This window comes from Benincasa hispida, chromosome 9 (genome assembly GCF_009727055.1).
Source record: "Benincasa hispida cultivar B227 chromosome 9, ASM972705v1, whole genome shotgun sequence".
Lineage (NCBI taxonomy): Eukaryota > Viridiplantae > Streptophyta > Magnoliopsida > Cucurbitales > Cucurbitaceae > Benincasa > Benincasa hispida.
Genome location: NC_052357.1, coordinates 75,999,981 through 76,006,487, shown reverse-complemented (window position 1 = coordinate 76,006,487; position 6,507 = coordinate 75,999,981).

Sequence of the window (6,507 nt, the reverse complement as noted above, 5' to 3'; positions counted from 1 at the left end):
AGTGGGAGGTCTCCAGTTGACTTTACAGAATAAATTCATTTTGTTAAAAAATGTATATGTAGTTCCTGGTTTAAAAAGGAACTTAATTTCTGTGAAGTGTTTTCTTGAACAATCGTACCGTATCAACTTTATTGTAGATAAAGTGTTTATTTCTAAAAATGGTGTTGATATTTGTTCTGCGAAACTGGAAAACAACCTTTATGTGCTAAGACCGTTAGCAACTAAGGCACTCCATAACACTAAAATGTTTAAAACTGCAGTAACTCAACATATAAAACTTAAAATTTCTCCTAAAGAAAATGCCCAACTTTGGCACCTGAGGTTAGGACACATCAATCTCAATAGAATTGAGAGGTTGGTGAAGAATGGACTTCTAAGCGAGTTAGAAAAAAATTCTTGTGAGAGTCATGCCTTGAAGGCAAAATGACCAAGAGACCCTTTACTGGAAAAGGTCACAGGGCTAAAGAACCTTTAGAGCTAGTACATTCAGACCTCTGTGGTCCGATGAATGTAAAAGTTAGGGGAGGTTACGAATATTTCATCACCTTTACTGATGATTATTCAAGATATAGGTACGTTTATTTAATGCAACATAAGTCTGAATCTTTTGAAAAATTCAAAGAATTCAAGGCTGAAGTTGAAAATGCAGTAAGTAAAACAATAAAGACATTTCAATCTGATTGAGGTGGAGAGTTTATGGATCTGACATTCTAAAACTATTTGATAGAACATGGAATAGTATCCCAACTCTTAGCACCTGGTACACCTCAGCAGAATGGTGTATCAGAAAGGAGAAATTGAACCCTATTGAACATGGTTTGGTCAATAATGAGTTACGCTTTCTTTCTTGACTCGTTTTGGGGTTATGCAGTAGAGACTGCAGTGTACATCCTGAACTGAGTTCCATCCAAGAGTGTTGCTAGAACACCTTTGAAATTATGGAATGGTCGTAAAGCTAGTTTACGCCATTTCAGAATCTAGAGCTGCCCAGACACATGCTTGAGGCTAATCTTAAGAAATTAAAACCACGTTCAAAATATTGCCTATTAGTAGGCTACCCAACGGAACAAGAGGTGGTTACTTCTTTGATCTAAAAGAAAACAAAGTGTTTGTATCGACAAACGCTACTTTTCTAGAAGAAGACCACATAAGGGAGCACAATTGCGTTGAATGAACTTTCCAAAGAAACTACTGAACCTTCAACAAGAGTTGTTGAAGAACCCAACACCTCAAGTTGTTGAAGTTGGATCATCTAGTAGGTCAAATCCACCTCAAGTGTTGAGGGAACCTCGATGCAGTGGGAGGATTGCAAACCCACCTATCTGTTACATGGGTTTAATTGAAATTCTAGCTATGGTAGCTGACGAAGATGTTGAGGATCCATTATCTTACAAGAAGGCAATGGAGGATGTTGACAAAGATGAATGGATCAAAGCTATGGATCTTGAAATAGAGTCAATGTACTTATATTCAGTATGGGATCTTGTAAATCAACCTGATGGGGTAATACCTAAGGTTGCAAATGGATTTACAAGAGAAAACGTGGTGCTGATGGAAAGGTGCAAACCTTCAAGACTAGACTGGTGGCAAAAGGTTATACCCAGGTTGAGGGAATTGACTGTGAGGAGACTTTCTCACCTGTTGCCATGCTTAAGTCTATTTCGATCCTTTTGTCCATTGCCTCATATTATGAATATGAGATTTGACAAATGGACGTTAAGACTGCCTTTCTGAATGAAAATCTTGAGGAGACCATTTATATGGGGCAACCCAAAGGATTCATAATCCAAGGTCAAGAACAAAGGGTTTGCAAGCTTAAACGGTCCATTTATGGACTGAGCAAGCTTTTCGATCTTGGAACATAAGGTTTGATACTTCGATTAAATCTTATGACTTTGATCAAAATGTTGATGAGCCTTGTGAATACAAGAAGATCATCAACAGTTTAGTAGCTTTCTTAGTGTTATATGTAGACGATATCCTACTCATTGGGAATGACATAGGTCTACTGATTGAAGTTAAGAACTAGCTAGCGACCTACTTCCAAATGAAAATTTAGAGGCTCAATTTATTATGAGAATCCAAATCTTTCGAGATCGAAAGAGCAAAATGCTAGCTCTGTCTCAAGCATCGTACATCGATAAAATACTTGTCAAGGAATAGTTTCCTAAGACACTTTTAGAGGTTGAGGAGATGAGATGGAGCCCATATGCATCGACTGTTGGCAGCCTGATGTATGCGATGGTATGTACGAAGCCTGACATCTGCTATGCGGTGGGGATAATCAGTAGATATCTGTCTAATTTAGGATTTGATCACTAGACTGCTGTTAAGAATATCCTCAAGTATCTACGGAGAACGAGGGACTACATGCTCGTGTATGATTCTAAGGATCTAATCCTTACTGGATACACGGACTATGATTTTCAAACTGATAAGGATTCTAAGAAATCCACATCAGGATCAGTGTTCACTCTCAACGGAGGAGCAGTAGTCTGGAGAAGCACCAAACAAGGGTGCATTGCTAACTCTACTATAGAGGCCGAGTATGTAGCGGCTTGTGAAGCTACTAAGGAAGCTGTTTGGCTCAGGAAATTCTTGACGGATCTGGAAATTGTTGCAGACATGTCAAAACCCATCACACTTTATTGTGATAATAGTGGTGCTGTGGCTAATTCCCGAGAGCCTAGAAGTCACAAGTGCGACAAACACATAGAGTGGAAGTATCATCTCATCCGAGAGATTGTGCATCGAGAGGTCATGATCGTCATGCAGATAGCTTCAGAGCACAACATTGTTGATCTATTTGCAAGGCCTTCATAGCTAAGGTGTTTGAGGGTCATTTGTAGAGTATGGGCCTATGGGATCGACCATGTTTAGACTAGGGCAAGTGGGAGATTTATATTGGGCACGTATTATGCCTTAGTTTATATTTTGTGTACTTTGTATTATAGTTTGACTTTTATACTATACACCCCACTAGCTTTAGGTCAAGTGGGAGATTGTTGAGGTTGATGCCCTAAATCTTGTAGGGTTCTATAGTTTGTAATTGTAATGTTCAAATTTTATTTATGTAATAAAATATTCGATGTTTTATTTCAAAATTAGTTGCATTAACCACAAACCAATAAACTAACATCCAAGGTTATCTTGTAGCTTAAACATGTATGTAGAGACATACATGTGGATCATGTTTAAGTGATAATCTAAATGGTCTGTAGTAGATGGATAAGGCTGGATACCTTATCTTGATGACATTACGAGTATGGCTCGTTTTGTAGATGTTATAATTGTTGTAAAGTGCTACAAATGATCTGATCCTGATCATTCATGTGGAGACATGTGAGTGGAGATTTATATACAAAGGAGTTTGTATAAGACCAGACAACGAAATGTTTAGTCTCATTATATAACACCATTCATAATAAAGACTTACATTTCACCAGGATAACCATAAATAACATAACCTGAATCTTGAGTGAGCTGTGAAGTGAGCCTATGAAGACGGTCCTTTGATTTGTATGGGTGAGAGTGGCCAGATCGTTGACTCAACAAGCCTACCATTTTGGGGATTCGTCTGATTGGGGAGCTGGGAACTGTTGGAATAAACCAATGCACAGCGGAAGTGAATAAGATCCATAAGCACTCTAATTCATTAATTTTGGCAGAAATGAAAACATGCTTCAGCAGAAATAAATGGGTTTCATGACATACCTTTGAAAAACTTTCTCTATGCTTGAATCCAACTGCAAATCTCCTATGAATCTTGTTGTAGACCACCCCTCTTCCCTACTATCCTCTTGGTGCTCTAGATTGAGTAGCGGGACTCAAAATAAGCATGAATTAAGGAAATTTGGAGACTAACTCGCCACAGCAACCCAACGTGAAGAACAACTTCTTCTCTCGATTTTTTCAGAAAAAATTTGATCAATTGCCTTCACTTCAAAACACTCCAATCTTTTCAATATATTGCAGACACTCATGCAAAGAGATTTGCTGCATGAAATGCAGCTCATGCTTGGAGTGTGTTGTTAGTGAGCTGCTACATGAAGACAATGGAAAATCCAATTTTTCCATTTTGTGTTTTTTCTTCTTTTTCAATTTTGATAAATTGATTTAATAAATCAATTTCTTTTAATAAAATTGAAAATATTATTAATTTTACAAAATTAATTTCATAAATTAATTTTCTTAATAAAATTAATAAATAATTGTTTAAACAATTAAATAATTCTAATTAATTTAATATCAAATATTAAATTAATTTTACACAATTCCATCTTCAAATTTTAAATCATATTTAAATATTATTTCTCAAATTTCATTTAATTCTAATTTGAACACTTCAAATTAACTTATCATGCTATTTTAGAGCTAATCCATTTACGAGCTAGTAGGGAGACCCGCAGACCTACAGATCATGAGCTCCAATGATCCGAGATTAATCGGCTAAACTCATTAAACCGATCTAACCCCCATTCGTTAACTAATGGGTGATTCCACTAAAGCCTATAGCTGAACTCCCCTCAATGTGGATATATTATGTCCACTCGATATAATCATGATTAGTAAGTTAACCCTTCATAGGTTGCTCGTAATAATGGCTAGGTCGAATATTTGTTTTACCCTCGAAATTACCTCTTGTTCCTTAAGTTCTACTGATCCCTTAATGAACAATTGATTTGTGATCCAATCAACAAGTCAAATCCCTCTCAGGCTAATGAGAGGGTGAGGCCTCTTGTTCAAGACCCAAAATTAGCACTAGAAGGGAACAACCTATCTACTATCCCTAATTGGGTAGGAGTGAATTTCATCTTGCACCCTATGTCCCCATCTATTCATCCAATCTTATCCCAAAAATGGTAAGCTTATTGAGCAGACGCAGTTGGTCTACTCTCATCGTTTGTAGATCAAAGGATAATCCCAAACAAACAGAAGTTCATAGTTAGCTCAGGATTAAGGTCAAGTTACATAGGTTATCGCTTTGAAATAATCAGTCTTAAACAGTACATCATATTGTAAGAGTGACTAGTTTCGTAGTCCGATCTTGCACAAAACTCATTTGCACAGGTCGCCCCCGCTCCTCATGTCACAACATGCATGAATTAGGATCACTTCGTATGTAGCACTTTACAACTCTTTGTAACAACTATAAAGTAGGTCGCATCCAATAGTGTTACCAGAATAAGGTATCCAATCTTATTAATATATTATAGGTCATTTTGAGTATTTACTCGAACTTGATCCACTTGTATGTCTCCATATAAAGTTCAAGTACTCATGTAATAGTCAAGGGACTTAGGTTTATTGGATTTCTAAAAAACAATATATTCAATAACAACTTATTGAATTTTCAGAACTAGTTCTATTGTTTACAAACCACAAGTCTTAGGACATAAAACCCAATAGGAACATAGCTACATAAGAAGGAATTCACTCATTCTCCAACATTGGGATAAGTAGATAAATTGCTCCTTTAAGGGCTGATTCTGAGGCTTAACAATGTGGCATCACACTCTCTCCTAGCCCAAGAGGGGTTCGATCATAGTTAGACTATGATTTATTGTTCATTAGAAGGATCAATGGTACTTAATGAGTTAGATGTAACTACAGGTGCAAAATGATAATTTTGGTCTAGTTATATTTACGAGCAATTTGTGAAGGGTCATCGTACGGTTGATTGGTTATATCCAGTGGACACAGAAATATTATTTGTAGTGTGAAGAGTGCAGTTGACGGTCTTTAGTGGGGTGCCCGTTAGTTAACGAATGGTGAATAATTTAAATTAAAGAGTTTAATTAATTATTCACGTATCGTTGGAGCTTCAAGCTACAGGTCCATGAGGTTCCCTCGGTAGTTCAACGGGTTTTAATGAGAATTAGTTTTTGGATTAATTACAATTGTTCAAATTAATTGAGGGAATTAATTATATGTGACATAATTAATTTAATTTAATTATATATGATATAATTACTATAATGTATTTGATACATTATAATATTAAGTATTTATGAGAGGAAATAAATATTTGAATATGATTCAAATATTAATTATATGAATTGGATTCATATGGTTAAAATTAATATAAATGTGATTTATATTAAAAGCCATTGGTGAGAGAAAGGTATGTTATATTTGATATAACATATAGTTTAATATATATGAAAATGTAGTTATCATGTGAATATATATTAAATAATTTATTAAATGAATAATTTAATTTATTTAATTTAATTTTTTAATTAATGTTATTTGGGAGGGAGTTGTTGTTGGGAATGTCCTAGAACTCGCAGTTCGTAAATTTTATGTTAAACATTTTATTTATCAATAAAATATTATTGAGTGTCTTATTCAATAAAGTAGTTGATTGTGCATTCTATTATGAAAATCCAATAAACATATCCATGGCTATAGTATGAATACTTTAACTTTATATGTGGTGACATAAAAAGGATCAAGTTAATAGTAAATAGCCTAAATGGTCTATAAGTATATTGATGAAATTAT